This window comes from Carassius carassius, chromosome 10 (assembly GCF_963082965.1).
Source record: "Carassius carassius chromosome 10, fCarCar2.1, whole genome shotgun sequence".
In the NCBI taxonomy this organism is placed as follows: Eukaryota; Metazoa; Chordata; class Actinopteri; order Cypriniformes; family Cyprinidae; genus Carassius; species Carassius carassius.
Window position 1 is genome coordinate 25,451,422 of NC_081764.1, and position 16,137 is coordinate 25,467,558.

Sequence of the window (16,137 nt, forward strand, 5' to 3'; positions counted from 1 at the left end):
TAGAATCACACTTGAATGTAGTGTTGTTTTTGGCAGCCTGTTTTAATTGTAGTTTTAGTCTAGTCTTTGTGTGAAGCTGACATTTGAGTTTTTACTAGTTTTAGTCATGCTCATACTCTTTTTAGTCTAGTCAAGTTTCAGTCAACTAAAAGTCTGAGCATTTTAGTCTTATTTTAGTCAGAATTATCCATGGCTATTTTTGTCTAGTTTTAGTCTACGATTACATTGTAGTCTAGTTTTCATTGACGAAAACTGATGACATTAAAATTTTATTTTAGTCTCTTTTTAGTAATGCAATTATATTTAACCCAGTCAATATAGTACAAATACCTAGTAGTATAGACAAAACCAACATTTTCTTTTAGCCAAACCCATTTCAAACAAGGTTATCTTATTATATCATTGTTACCTTATAGACTCAAGAATACATCCATTTCAGACAAGGAAGACACTCTGATTTGAATTTACAACATTTATTTTACCAACCAAACATGTTAGAAGTCCGCACACTTAAATGTAAATAAAATAAATCAAAACAACAAATAAAATTAATAAATAAATCAAAATCAGCTAATTTTTCTCCCAAAGACGAACCCAGGCTGGCTGACCATCGGTCTCTTCAGTCCCAAGGATTTATACTCGACACGTCCGCAAGTTCGTTTGGTGAGCACAGAAAATATGACGTCATCGCGGTGTTGCCAGTGTTCTGAAATTTTCGGTTTCTGAGATATATGGTTTCACGCGGAGCATACATTATTATTCATGAGTTTCCTGTTTCGCGTTAAAGCAATTCTGAAAATATTAGTGCGTTGTCACTGAAACATAAATGATTTTTAAAAAGTTATGTTTTAGCGTAGAATGACATTATGCTTAGTGTATTGTCGTTTTTATTACTATTGTTAATATGCTAAATAATTTATAAATTGTGTAATGGTTAGTGATTGTCGTAATGATTTACCTGAGGTAGGTTATGCTCCAAATGACCCTACAACAACTAAGCAGTTTTTATAATATTTTTATTTTACATAAATAAGAGTCCTTAAAATGTGTCATATAATAACTTTGCCAAAATGTATCTGTTGTGCCATAATAAAATGTATGATGATTATTCTGTGTAATTTCTAATTGTTTGCTCAATCATTCAAAAAAATTGAATGCTCGGCTCGGTGTTCATCTTCAGTTCTCTCTTCACAGCAGTTCAGTCAGTGTACTGTTTGAGTAAAAGAATTACTCCGGGATATTGTTTTTTTTTTAACTCGGAAGGAGTGTCAGCCACATTGAAAAAGTTAACAGCTTAAGTCATTTGTGGATTAATGCGTATTAGAGATGCGAACCGGTTAAAACGATTCAGTTCGATTTGGTGAACTGGTTCAAAAAGATCCAGTTACATCGAAAGATTCGTTCGCGAACCAGATATCACAAACTGCTTTGTTTTGAACTCTCTCACAACAGACACGGAAGAGAAGACAATGCTGAATAAAGTCGTAGTTTTTGCTATTTTTGGACCAAAATGTATTTTCGATGCTTCAAAAATTCTAACTGACACTCTGATGTCACATGGACTACTTTGATGATGTTTTTCTTACCTCTCTGGACATGGACAGTATACCGTACACACAGTTTCAATGGAGGGACTGAGAGCTCTCTGACTAAATCTAAAAATATCTTAAACTGTTCCGAGGATAAAAGGAGGTCTCACGGGTTTGGAACAACATTAGGGTGAGTTATTTACTACATAATTTTGATTATTGTGTGAACTAATCCTTTAAAAATGTAAAAACATGTAAACATTATATAGAGAATAGAAGAAAATACAAATCATGTAACCAAAACTGTGATAGGTTTAGTGTAAATGTTGAGGTAAACACATAGATCAACCTAATATTTCTCTTCAACTGCTAGATAAAAAGGATATAGAGATCAAACTGTCAAACTGTATGGGGCCCCACTACAGTTCATTTTCACATAGGGCTGAAATGATTAGTCGACATTATCGACAATGTCGACAATAAAAAATTGTTTTATTATAAATATTTTTGTATTCGAGTAGTCGTTTGATTTAATTTTACCTAATTTAGAGCCTGCAATAATGAAGTTTGAACAGTGTGGCACTGTAGCGCTAGACTGTAATTCAGCCCTCCTCAATGCAATTCAAGAGAAGAAGAGATACAGCGCCCAGGTGGGCAGGGTTTCATATTTTTTTGAAGCACCCCTGGGCGCCGCCATTGGCTAGCGGACCCCCACCTGCTGTTAAGTAAAGAAATTACCGTATGGAAAGGAGGAGAAGCTCGCAGGCAATCTTTTACTGTTTATGAGGCTATCGGGGGGATGTGGAGGCATAAAGTCAAGGGAGATAATTAATCACAATACTTATCAAAATTTGCTCCTGTTCACGCTCGCCTTATCTGGAAGATTCGGTGGGTGATTCAGATCTCTCTTGGAACAGCGATTAGAAGACGTACACGTGACATTTAGGTCATCAAGCACAGTTTGAGTCTGCGCAGTACGCCCGACCCCCAGGAAGTGCTTGCCTCTAATTGACTTCATTTTTCTCCGTTGAATCTAATGGGGTCGCTGTGTCCATTTCTTTTACTGCCTATGGCTCAGCCCTGATTCATGCTGTGTCCCAAACCTAAGTGCATGGACTCCGAAGTGCGCATTTGAAGTGCAAATGTGTCACAGGAGCGCGACGAAGGGTATCCCAAACTGAAGTGTGTGGACTCCGAAGTGCGGATGTAAATTGCGATTGCATCACAGCGTCACGACGTAAGCTGTCCCAAAGTCAGAATCCTCACTTCGAATGGCACATTTGAAGTACGAATGCGTCACCGCGGCGCGACAAAGGCTGATGGTGTTCTTTTAATTTATCCCCCCTAAAAAACCTGAAAAATATTCTCAGCTCTTTTCAACATTAATAATAATAATAATGATAATAATAATAATAATAACGATAAATGTTTTTTTTTTGGTAGAAAACAAGATTGTTAAAAGAATTTCTGAAGGATTGTGTGTGTAACAAGGAGTCGGAGGCGTTCGGATCCATATGCAGCATTTATTCAACAGAATGGTAATACAGGCAGAGATCAGGAATGGCATCAGGTGTGTCAGGGATAACCAGAATCGTAACTAGAAAAAAGCAGAGATTGGGACAGGCAGCAGAGAATCAGAGTCGGAATAAACAGTCCAAAGGTCAAAACACAAGAAATAACAAACACAGGGAAAACGCTCGGAAATGTCAGACTGGCTAAACAAGACTTCGCAGTGAGTGAGAGTGAGTGTGCTGCTTTTATGTGTGTGTGTAAATGAGGTGCAGGTGTGGCAAGGAAATTGGCTGATGAATGAGGTGCAGGTGTGGCAGGGTGATTGTGATGCAGTGACTCATGGGTAATGTAGTTCGGGTGTGGTGCAACAGTATGAGAGGTGCTAGTGTCCAAGTGACATCTGGTGGATGATGGGTGGAATGGTCCTGAGTGGAGTGTCCTCTACTGAAGCTCATGGGCACTCCATCTAATGATCGTAACATAGCCCACCCCCAAAGGAGCGGCTTCCAGATGCTCAAAACAATCTAGGAGGGCGGTGGAGCAGAGGCGGAACAAGGGGAGGGATGGAGGGCCAGGTCCATGAGGAAGTGCAGTGGTCGGGGACTGGGGCAGAGCAGGCGGAACTGGAGCCCTTCCTGGGCCTAACTCAGGAAAACAGGAGCCCCTCCTGGGCCTGGCATAGGAAATAGGGGCCCGCCATGGGCTTAACTCGGGAATGGGAGCCCACCATGGGCCTAACTCGGGAACAAGGGTCCACCAACGCAGAGCAGGTGGCGTGGCAGCCCACCAGAGTGGAGCAGGTGGAGCTGGAGCCCACCAGGGAGGAGTAGAGGACCACCACAGCCGAGAAGATGGGACAGAAGCCCACCAGGGCGGAGCAGAGGACCACCACAGCCGATCAGACGGGACAGAAGCCCACCAGGGCGGTGCAGAGGACCACCACAGACGATCAGACGGGACAGAAGCCCACCAGGGCAGAGCAGAGGACCACCACAGTGGAGTCGATGTCACAGGAGAGCAAGTCTGCTCAGGTGGGACTGAAACGGAGAACATTAACAGGTTAATAGCAGCCTCCGTGGCCGTGATGAGATGGTAGCTGGCCTCCGTGCCCATTACAGGGAAGGCGGTGAGTTCATGGAGGACCTCCGTGGCCATGACAGGACAGACAGAGAGTTGGTGGATGGTCTCCGTAGCCCTGACCGGAATGAATGAGAGCTCATTGACGGCCTCCCTGGCCGTGACAGGATAGGAAGAGAGCTCTGAGATGTGACGAGGCTCTGGGAGTTCGGCTGAGATGTGACGAGGCTCTGGTAGATCTGTGGTGATTTGATTGGGTTCCTGAAGATCAACTGTGACTTGACTTAGTTCATGAAGATCAACTGTGACTTGACTGTGCTCATGAAGATCAACTGTGACTTGACTGTGCTCATGAAGACCGTTGGTGACTTGACTTTGCTCATGAAGATCAACTGTGACTTGACTTGGTTCTTGAGGATCAACTGTGCCTTGACTTAGTTCACGGAGGTTAATGGTGACTTGACTTTGCTCATGAAGATCGTTGGTGACTTGCCTCTGCTCATGAAGATCACCGGTGACTTGCCTCTGCTCATGAAGATCACCGGTGACTTGACTCGGTCCTTGAAGATCACCGGTGACTTGACTCGGTCCTTGAAGATCACCGGTGACTTGACTCGGTCCTTGAAGATCACCGGTGACTTGACTCGGTCCTTGAAGATCACCGGTGACTTGACTCTGTCCTTGAAGATCACCGGTGACTTGACTCTGTCCTTGAAGATCACCGGTGACTTGACTCGGTCCTTGAAGATCACCGGTGACTTGACTCTGTCCTTGAAGATCAACGGTGACTTGACTCTGTCCTTGAAGATCACCGGTGACTTGACTCTGTCCTTGAAGATCACCGGTGACTTGACTCTGTCCTTGAAGATCACTGGTGACTAGCCTTGGCTCTGGAAAGTCCATGGTGACTAGCCTTGGCTCTGGAAAGTCCATGGTGACTAGCCTTGGCTCTGGAAAGTCCATGGTGACTAGCCTTGGCTCTGGAAAGTCCATGGTGACTAGTCCTGACTCTGGAAGGTCAACGGTGACTAGTCCTGACTCTGGAAGGTCAACGGTGACTAGCCCTGACTCTGGAAGGTCAACGGTGACTAGCCCTGACTCTGGAAGGTCAACGGTGACTAGCCCTGACTCTGGAGAGTTCACTGGAACCTGACTCGACTCTGGAGAGTTCACTGGAACCTGACTCGACTCTGGGAAATCAACAGGGACCTGACTTGACTCATAAAGTTTAACTGTTGTTTCACTTGACTCTTGGGTGTTAATGGTGACCTGACCTTGTTCTGGACAGTCAGTGGAGACTTGACCTGACTCTGGAAAGTCGACAGGGACCTGACTTGACTCTGGAAATTCAACTGAGGCTGCCATCTTGTGCAGCGGCGCTGGGCTGGCGGCCATCTTGTGCAGCGGCGCTGGGCTGGCGGCCATCTTGTGCAGCGGGACTGGGCTGGCGGCCATCTTGTGCAGCGGTTTTGGGACTTTAAAGTCCTCTGCCTCTCCCACAGTGAAAGGAGAACCACATAACAAGAGTGCAAAGTCCATTATGTCCCTTAAGCTGCAATTAAACTCCCCTCTAGGTAACCATGATTTTACTGGTTCATTGAGTCCAAAACGGAATAAATCCTTAAACAAGACTTCATCGTCTAGAGGAACTTGATAAACCAATTCACAGAACTGTTGAACATAGTCCTCAATAGATCGATCTGCTTGTTTAAGATCTAACAGCAGGTCACCACTGGATCTGTGGTTAGGCTGGATTGGTGATATGCTGACATTGAAACAGGAACCGATACCTCAGTGACAAGGGGATACCGGGCTGCTGGATCCTGGTAAGGCGAAGTCTTCTGTAACAAGGAGTCGGAGGCGTTCGGATCCATATGCAGCATTTATTCAACAGAATGGTAATACAGGCAGAGATCAGGAATGGCGTCAGGTGTGTCAGGGATAACCAGAATCGTAACCAGAAACAAGCAGAGATCGGGACAGGCAGCGGAGAATCAGAGTCGGAATAAACAGTCCAAAGGTCAAAACACAGGAATAACAAACACAGGAAAAACGCTCGGAAATGTCAGACTGGCTAAACAAGACTTCGCAATGAGTGAGAGTGAGTGTGCTGCTTTTATGTGTGTGTGTAAATGAGGTGCAGGTTTGGCAAGGAAATTGGCTGATGAATGAGGTGCAGGTGTGGCAGGGTGATTGTGATGCAGTGACTCATGGGTAATGTAGTTCGGGTGTGGTGCAACAGTATGAGAGGTGCTAGTGTCCAAGTGACATCTGGTGGTTGATGGGTGGAATGGTCCTGAGTGGAGTGCCCTCTACTGAAGCTCATGGGCACTCCATCTAATGATCGTGACAGTGTGACTGGAGTAATGATGCAAAAAATTAGTTTGAAAGTCAGCTTTGATTGTTCCTAATGAACTGTTTAACTGCTCCCCCAAGTGGATATTAAATTATGTTGTGGGATAATTAAATATATTCTAAATAAACTAAAAACATAAAATTATATAGATTTATTTTGTCCTCACATTCTTTCTTGTAACTCCTTCCTCTCAGTGGCACAGATGACTGAATGGCTCATTATGCATCTCATTATGCAGACCTTTGTCTTCTCAGGTGTATATCACAATGATATTCATGATAGTTTACGCCTACTCGCATATGACTTTTACCAACAAAAACTGTCTTAGAAAATTTTCACATAAGATTTTCACATAATTTAGAAAGAAAAATTCTAGGCTACAAGCTCCAGTTCTCAAAAATCCTGGCAACCATTGTTCTTTATGTGTTTTTTGCCTTATTCAAGTGTTTTAACATTTTTAGTTTTTCACTAACCACGCATAACATTTTTTTTCTCAAAAACACAATCATGTACATACATGCATTTCACATATTATTATTGTCCAGTTTGTGCTGATTACAGTGAGATTAGACTTTACCCATTTAGATATTTATAAGAAACTGAAAAAAGCACAAATGTCAGGATATGAAAAAACTTCTCCAGGCCCCAAAAATACCCTTAGACTCCAGAGGGTTAAACATTATTATTAAATATTTGATTAAAGTGATAGTTTGGTTTGCAAAGATCAAAGCTTAATCTAGCTCAGGGGGGTATTCCAGGGTTATTTCACTTCAGCGGGCCTTCAGTGGGCATGACGGATAGCACATAACATTATATAATATTACAATATGTAATATAGCCTATTAAAAAAAAAAAAAAATATATATATATATATATATATATATATATAGATAGATAGATAGATAGATATAATTATATATATATATATATATATATATATATATATATATATATATATATATATATATATGTTTATATTTGATATGTCAATGAGGAAGCATTAATATAAGTAATAAATAAGGTAATATATTATTCTAATATGATTATTTATTTTATTGGCATATATTTCTGTATATATTATAAAACATTCTGACAAGGTAATGTTTAACTTATAATATATATAATATATATATATATATATATATATATATATATATATATATATATATATATATATTATTTTATTTACTTCATTTTATATTATTTCACAAATGGATCAGCATTTTCTATAATGTCTAAATTCTAAATCAAAATACATATCTGATATGACTTAATATATAATTATCATAAAACAAACAATATAATTTACATTCTCAAGGATTAAAGATTAAATGGAAAAAAAATAAAAATGATTGCACAGCCATCAATTAGCTGGCGATATGCACTAAGCATGTAAACAACTAATGAACAAAAGAAGAAGAAAGAAACAGATTGGTGTGCTTTTTCTTAGCGTCCGTTTGTATAGTGACTTGTCGATTCATCGCTCTGTTGAGAATGTCTTGAGTCTTAACCAGGAACATACTCTGAGTTGAATGAACTTACTCCCGGATGCGTTTTTGGAACCACATACCCAGAGAAAGCAAGGTTTGGGGTTAATCAACTGAGAGTTCAGGGTTTAGTTCATGGTGTTAACCCTGCTTTCTGGAATACACCCCAGGACTGTTTTGATTATCATAACCCAGTAAGGTATTTTAAGAGAAATTACTCTACCAGTCAAACGTTTTGAATGGTAACGTTAAGATTTTTTATGTTTTTTTTTTTTTTTTTAAAGAAGTCTCTTCTGCTCACCAAGCCTGCATTTATTTGATCCAAAATACAGCAAAAGCAGTAATATTGTGCAATATTTTTTATGATTATAATAACTGCTTTCTATTTGAATATATTTTAAAATGTAATATATTCTTGTGATCAAAGCTGAATTTCCTCCAGTCTTCAGTGTCACATGATCCTTCAGAGATCATTTTAATATGCTGATATGCTGCTCAAGAAACATTTATTATTATTATTATTATTATTGTTATTATTATCAATATTTAAAACAGTTCAGTACATTTTTTCAGGATTCTTTGATGAATATAAAGATCCAGAGATCAGAATTTATCTGAAATACAACCCGAATTCCGGAAAAGTTGGGACGTTTTTTAAATTTTAATTAAATGAAAACTAAAAGACTTTCAAATCACATGAGCCAGTATTTTATTCACAATAGAACATAGATAACATAGCAAATGTTTAAACTGAGAAAGTTTACAATTTTATGCACAAAAGGAGCTCATTTCAATTTTGATTTCTGCTACAGGTCTCAAAATAGTTGGGATGGGGCATGTTTACCATGGTGTAGCATCTCCTTTTCTTTTCAAAACAGTTTGAAGACGTCTGGGCATTGAGGCTATGAGTTGCTGGAGTTTTGCTGTTGGAATTTGGTCCCATTCTTGCCTTATATAGATTTCCAGCTGCTGAAGAGTTCGTGGTCGTCTTTGACGTATTTTTCGTTTAATGATGCACCAAATGTTCTCTATAGGTGAAAGATCTCGACTGCAGGCAGGCCAGGTTAGCACCCGGACTCTTCTACGACGAAGCCATGCTGTTGTTATAGCTGCAGTATGTGGTTTTGCATTGTCCTGCTGAAATAAATAAGGCCTTCCCTGAAATAGACGTTGTTTGGAGGGAAGCATATGTTGCTCTAAAACCTTTATATACCTTTCAGCATTCACAGAGCCTTCCAAAACATGCAAGCTGCCCATACTGTATGCACTTATGCACCCCCAATACCATCAGAGATGCTGGCTTTTGAACTGAACGCTGATAACATGCTGGAAGGTCTCCCTCCTCTTTAGCCCGGAGGACACGGCGTCCGTGATTTCAAACAAGAATGTCAAATTTGGACTCGTCTGACCATAAAACTCTATTCCACTTTGAAATAGTCCATTTTAAATGAGCCTTGGCCCACAGGACACGACGGCGCTTCTGGACCATGTTCACATATGGCTTCCTTTTTGCATGATAGAGCTTTAGTTGGCATCTGCTGATGGCACGGCGGATTGTGTTTACCGACAGTGGTTTCTGAAAGTATTCCTGGGCCCATTTAGTAATGTCATTGACACAATCATGCCGATGAGTGATGCAGTGTCGTCTGAGAGCCCGAAGACCACGGGCATCCAATAAAGGTCTCCGGCCTTGTCCCTTACGCACAGAGATTTCTCCAGTTTCTCTGAATCTTTTGATGATGTTATGCACTGTAGATGATGAGATTTGCAAAGCCTTTGCAATTTGACGTTGAGGAACATTGTTTTTAAAGTTTTCCACAATTTTTTTACGCAGTCTTTCACAGATTGGAGAGCCTCTGCCCATCTTTACTTCTGAGAGATTCTGCTTCTCTAAGACAAAGCTTTTATAGCTAATCATGTTACAGACCTGATATCAATTAACTTAATTAATCACTAGATGTTCTCCCAGCTGAATCTTTTCAAAACTGCTTGCTTTTTTAGCCATTTGTTGCCCCCGTGCCAACTTTTTTGAGACCTGTAGCAGTCATTACATTTTAAATGAGCTAATTAAGTGGATAAAAGTGTAAAATTTCACAGTTTAAACATTTGCTACGTTATCTATGTTCTATTGTGAATGAAATATTGGCTCATGTGATTTGAAATTCCTTTAGTTTTCATTTTATTAAAATTTAAAAAACGTCCCAACTTTTCCGGAATTCGGGTTGTAAATATCTTTTGTAGCATTATACACAATACCATTCAAAAGCTTGGAGTCAATATAATTTTTTTTTTTGGGGGGGGGGGGGGGAGGTGTTATTGTAGAAATTAATAATTTTATTTTATTTAGCAAGGACGCTTTAAATTGACAAAGACATTTATAATGTTACAAAAGATTTATATTTCAGATAAATGCTGATCTTCTGAACTTTCTATTAATCAAAGAGACCTGAAAAAATTATATTCAGCTGTTTTCAACATAATAATAATAATAATAAATGTTTTTTGGAGTAGCAAATCAATATATTAGAATGATTTCCGAAGGATCTTGTGACTGGAGTAATGATGCAAAAAACCTAGAAATCACAGAAATAAATTACATTTTAAAATATATTCAAATAAAAAACAGTTGTTTTAAATAGTAAAAAATCGTTCAAAATGTAACTGTTTTTGCTGTACTTTGGATCAAATACATGCAGGCTTGATGAGCAGAAAATACTTCTTTAAAAACAATGTTACTGTTCAAAAATGTTTGACTGGTATTGTGAATAAAATTATTTATCCAAAAATTGAACATCTAATCACTTACCGTTATTTTGTTTCTTATCCATATTATATACTTACGAAAGGAGATGTTAGGCTAAATGATGTGTCATTCAGTTAATTTTAGTAATTAAATATAAGTAATTCATATATTAATAAAATTTTAAATAAGAAGGTTTCTCTGTCATCTCATTTTGTTTCAAATATATTTATTTGTATAAATGAATTCTATAATAATTGTAATTACATAATATTATTTCTCAAAGATGAAGTGATTAGACTATCTTTTATTTATTACGTATAACAATATTGTAACTAATTGCAAGAGCTGAATAATCAATTAAATTTTACTGATTAATCAGTGAAATAATCGACGATTAGTCGATTAATCATTATAATTATCGTTAGATTAATAGATTATCAAAATAATTGTTTGTTGCAGCCCTATTGTCACATGCACCACTGAGTATGACCAGGTCATAAATATTGGTCAGCAGTTGTTGTGTATAGAGAAAGAGAGAGAAAGAGAGGTGCGCATATATTCTTTATTAGAAAGATTGTTCTACATGGAAAAAGGAGCAGTGGTACCAGGAATATGCACATTTTTTAGAAATCCTTGAAAATGAACATTTGATAGATTAATATTATAGATTTTGGTAGATGTGAAGTGTTTGTATATCCTGAACGTGTTCTTGTCTTGATACACAACACACATTTTGTTTTAAGGCAATAATAAAATATTTTAATGTCTAGTGTGTTTTATTGTTATGTCTTTGTTTTGAATAAATTGCTAATATAATGTGTTATTTGCTGTGTTAATTTGTATTTATAGCTCTTTTTTCAATTAATTGTTTAAAGTAGCAGACTTGTATCTAGTAAAAACGGTAGGTGAAGAATAAGGCTTTTGTAAACTTTTATTTTACTTTTATTTTTTTATTTTTTAGAAGAATCACAGCTCTTCGATAAAGGTCCATATAAGTTGTCCATGCAATCCATCCACTAGTGCAAAAGCTTGTGTAATGTATTATGAGAGGAACATTGAAATGTGAAAAATCTTCCCTGCTGCAGCTGTCAAATGTTATACTCCATTCAACATATTTGAACTGGATAGAGTTTCGACACACACAAAATCAATCAATGATATCAAACCTTAATAAATCTGAACACAGTTGTGAATCAGCAAAAGGGAAAGCTACCTTCATTTAACAACCTGAAATCCCCTTTTCCTTTGCTTCCTGTCACTCATTCAGTGTTGTACCAAAAAAAAAAAAAAAAAAAAAAAAAAGCATAATTCCTCTTAAAATTCATGGATGTCACTACATCCTAGGCAGTGTTTTCAAACCAGGAGGAGCCACAATCTATGTGGGGCTTCTGTCATTGGGTATCAGGCTGCATGGTTGTGACATGGGATGACTCGAGAGTCTGAGGGCTCCGGGTTCTGGATTGGAGTCCCTGACTGGAACAGCCTCTAAGGCAGGCTCCTGGGTCCTGGGTCCTGGGTCAGGACCCAGCAGGAAAAAAAAACCCAGAAGGAAAAAAACATGGGACCAGCAAAACAGAAAACAGAAAGCTTAGGTTGAGCCGGCAGGGCAAGGAGCCTGGTAGGAGCTGGCAAAGCAAGGAACCTGAGTGGAGCCGGCAGGGCAATGATCCTGGGTGGAGCCGGCAGTGCAAAGATCCTGGGAGAGCCAGCAGGGCAAGGATCCTTGGAGAGACAAAAATGTGGACTGTTCAGTAAATTCAGTTACCAGCAGGGTTGGGTTCTCCAAGACCACCGGACTTGGGACCACCAGAGTCAGGTATTCCAGGACCACTGAACTTGAGACCACCTGAGTCGGGTCCTCCAGGACCACCGGACTTGAGACCACCAGAGTTGGGTCCTACAGAACCACCAGACTCTGGACCATCGGTGTCAGGTCATCCTGGACCACCTGACTTGAGATCACCGAAGTCGACTTTGCTGCCCTCCTCCTTCTCTTCCTCCTCTTAAGTGTGGGAATAGATGACTGCTATAGATGATATAGTGAAGTGAAGTGACATTCAGCCAAGTATGGTGACCCATACTCAGAATTTGTGCTCTGCATTTAACCCATCCGAAATGCACACACACAGAGCAGTGAACACACACACACACACACTGTGAGCACACACCCGGAGCAGTGGGCAGCCATTTATGCTGCGGCGCCCGGGGAGCAGTTGGGGGTTCGATGCCTTGCTCAAGGGCACCTAAGTCGTGGTATTGAAGGTGGAGAGAGAACTGTACATGCACTCCCCCCCACCCACAATTCCTGCCGGCCCGGGACTCGAACTCACAACCTTTCGATTGGGAGTCCGACTCTCTAACCATTAGGCCACGACTTCCCCAAGGCAAGGCAAGGCAAGGCAAGGCAAGGCAAGGCAAGGCAAGTTTATTTATATAGCACATTTCGTACACAATGGTAATTCAAAGTGCTTTACATAAAAGAAAGTAAAATAATAATGAAGAAAAATAATAACAAGAATAAAACAAGCAATTTTAAAACTTTTAAAATTATTAAAAAATGTACTTATTTAAAATGAATTTAAAACAGTTAGAAAATTATTTTACATAAAATAAAATAAAAAAACTGAAAATATAGTGCAATCAGTTCGGACATTGCACAGTGCTCATTCAATAAATGCACAGCTAAACAGATGAGTTTTAAGTCTAGATTTAAATGTGACTAGTGTTTTAGCACATCAGATCTCTTCTGGAAGCTGATTCCAACTGCGGGCGGCATAGTAACTAAAGGAGGACTCCCCTTGTTTTGTGTGAACCCTTGGTATTTCTAACTGACTCGATCCTAATGATCTGAGTGGTCTGTTAGGCTTATATTCAGTGAGCATATCTGAAATATATTTCGGTCCTAGGTCATTTAGTGACTTATATACGAGTGAAAGTACTTTAAAATCAATCCTAAATGTAACCGGAAGCCAGTGTAAGAACCTGAGGACTGGTGTGATATGCTCAGATTTTCTGGTTCTAGTCAGAATCCTGGCAGCAGCGTTCTGGATGAGCTGCAGCTGTCTAATGGTCTTTTTGGGAAGGCCGGTGAGGAGGCCATTACAATAGTCCACCCTGCTGGTGATAAAGGCATGAACAAGTTTCTCCAAGTCTTGGCTGGAAACAAAACATCTAATTCTTGCAATGTTTTTTAAATGATAGTATGCTGATTTAGTTACTGCTTTGACATGACTACTGAAACTAAGGACTGTCTCCAGAATCACACCAAGATTCCTGACTTGATTTTTAGTTGTTTGACCCCTAGAATCAAGGTATGCATTCACCTTGAACACTTCATCTTTGTTTCCAAATGCAATGACTTCAGTTTTTCCTTGTTTAACTGAAGAAAGTTCTGACACATCCAACTATTAATTTCATCAATGCATTGGCAGAGGGAGTCAATTGGGCTGTAGTCATTTGGAGATAAGGCTAGGTAAATCTGGGTATCATCAGCATAGCTGTGATAGGCAATTTGGTTCTTTCTCATTATTTGACTTAGTGGGAGTATATACAGGCTAAACAAGAGCAGTGCAAGAATTGACCCTTGTGGGACTCCGCATGTCATGGACGTCCACTTAGACTTATGCTCTCCTATACTCACATAATAGCCTCTCCCTTCTAAGTATGACCTGAACCATTTAAGTACCATCCCAGAAAAACCGACCCAGTTTTCCAGTCTCTCTAGTAGTATGTTATGATCGACAGTTTCAAACGCAGCACTGAGATCTAGCAATTCCAGCACCGATATTTTGCCAGAGTCACAATTTAAGCGAATATCATTTATTATCTTAATGAGTGCTGTCTCTGTGGTGTGATGAGGTCGAAAACCAGATTGAAAATTGTCCAGGTATCCATTTGAGTTTAAGTCTTTGTTCAGCTTATTAAAAAACACCTTTTCTATAATTTTGCCTATAAAAGGAAGATTAGATATTGGTCTAAAATTGCTCAAAATGGTGTTATCAAGATTGCTCTTTTTCAGGAGGGGCTTAACAACTGCAGTTTTTAAGAAGTTTGGAAATGTCCCAGAAAGAAGTGAGGTGTTCACCCCTTCTAAAAGATCTGCTTCTAAGCAGTTAAGCACACTCTTGAAAAAAGATGTGGGAGGTGTGTCAAGAGAGCAGGTTGACGATTTTAGGTGCTGCACTATGTCTTCCAGAATTTTGCTATCAATTGCTTCAAAAATAGACATGGTATCTTTTTGATATTGTGGCCTAATCTGTCTGACCTCTGCATTACTTGAGGATGTGCTAATCGCCTTCCTGATATTGATGATCTTCTCAGAAAAGAAGGATGCAAACTCATTGCATTTGCTGTCTAAGAGCATTTCACTGGGAATCTGACTTGGGGGGTTTGTCAGTCTCTCAACAGTGGCAAAAAGAGTATGAGTGTTATTAAAGTTACTGTTTATAAGGTTTGAGAAGAAATTCTGTCTAGCTGTGGCTAGTTTCACATTTATATAGATGAATAGATGATGGTGCTGCGCTTGATTAGATGAGTGAAGTATGGGAGGGATGGTCCTTGCAGATGGACTCTGGTGATGGTGATTAACTTTACCCTCCTTCAGGAGCTGCAAATATCTGGAAAAGTTCCAGAAATCCAGACACTTCATCAGTTCCATCTCCCACTGCAATAGGGCTTCATCCAGACAACGATTAAAAATGACCTTAATGCCCATACCTTGAACACCCAGCCTCTCTGCCCCAGTCCAGAATCGGACAGAGGCCCGTAACTCATTTTTCTGGTCATTCACCATGGGTTCTAACTCCCTCCTGTGATTAAAGAAATATGTGCAACAGAACATCTAATTTATTTTGAATAAACTGCCAACCTCCATTGACATGTGACTTGACATATGCAGTAACTTCAGAAAGCTGATAAAAGTTACATTTCATGCAACTGAAGAGCACCTTTCAGGAGTGGGGGGGGGGCATCTTGTGCAGCGCCCCTGCCTATCGGGGACATTATAAAGGTTGCTCACATCCACTCACATTGCTGATTATTGCTTAGCCTGTTACTAAGGGATGGGCAGAGCAAGGCTTCATGAAACATTGAAACAGTCGAAGCAAATTTGCAGAGGCTTTGTAACAATTCGACACCTTTCTCTACGGTTACACCTAGTGGTCACTGTGTCGAAACATCAGTTTCAAGTCAGCCATCACTATCTTGCCTTGCTTTGTTTTGCCTACGTATTTTGATCTTGGATTGCTTATTGGATTACTCTGTATTTTTTTTTAGCCTGCTCTTGGATTATACCCGTTTGCGCCATTTTGACCCATGCCTGTTTATGACCACATTTTTGTCTATTAAAAGCCCGCAGATGGATCCTAATGTCTAACATCTCGTTCTGGACATAACACGGTATAGGTGTAATGGTTTTTATACTGAGCTAATAAA

General features: G+C 39.5%; 1 protein-coding gene and 1 long non-coding RNA gene across 9 annotated transcripts in view; both read left to right on the forward strand.

Moving 5' to 3' along the window:
* LOC132152011 (uncharacterized) overlaps positions 1–16,137 on the forward strand; it is a 461,940-nt gene that overhangs the window by 387,531 nt on the left and 58,272 nt on the right. The gene's annotated exons all lie outside the window — the stretch shown is intronic.
* LOC132152001 (tensin-1-like) overlaps positions 1–16,137 on the forward strand; it is a 131,781-nt gene that overhangs the window by 73,468 nt on the left and 42,176 nt on the right. The gene's annotated exons all lie outside the window — the stretch shown is intronic.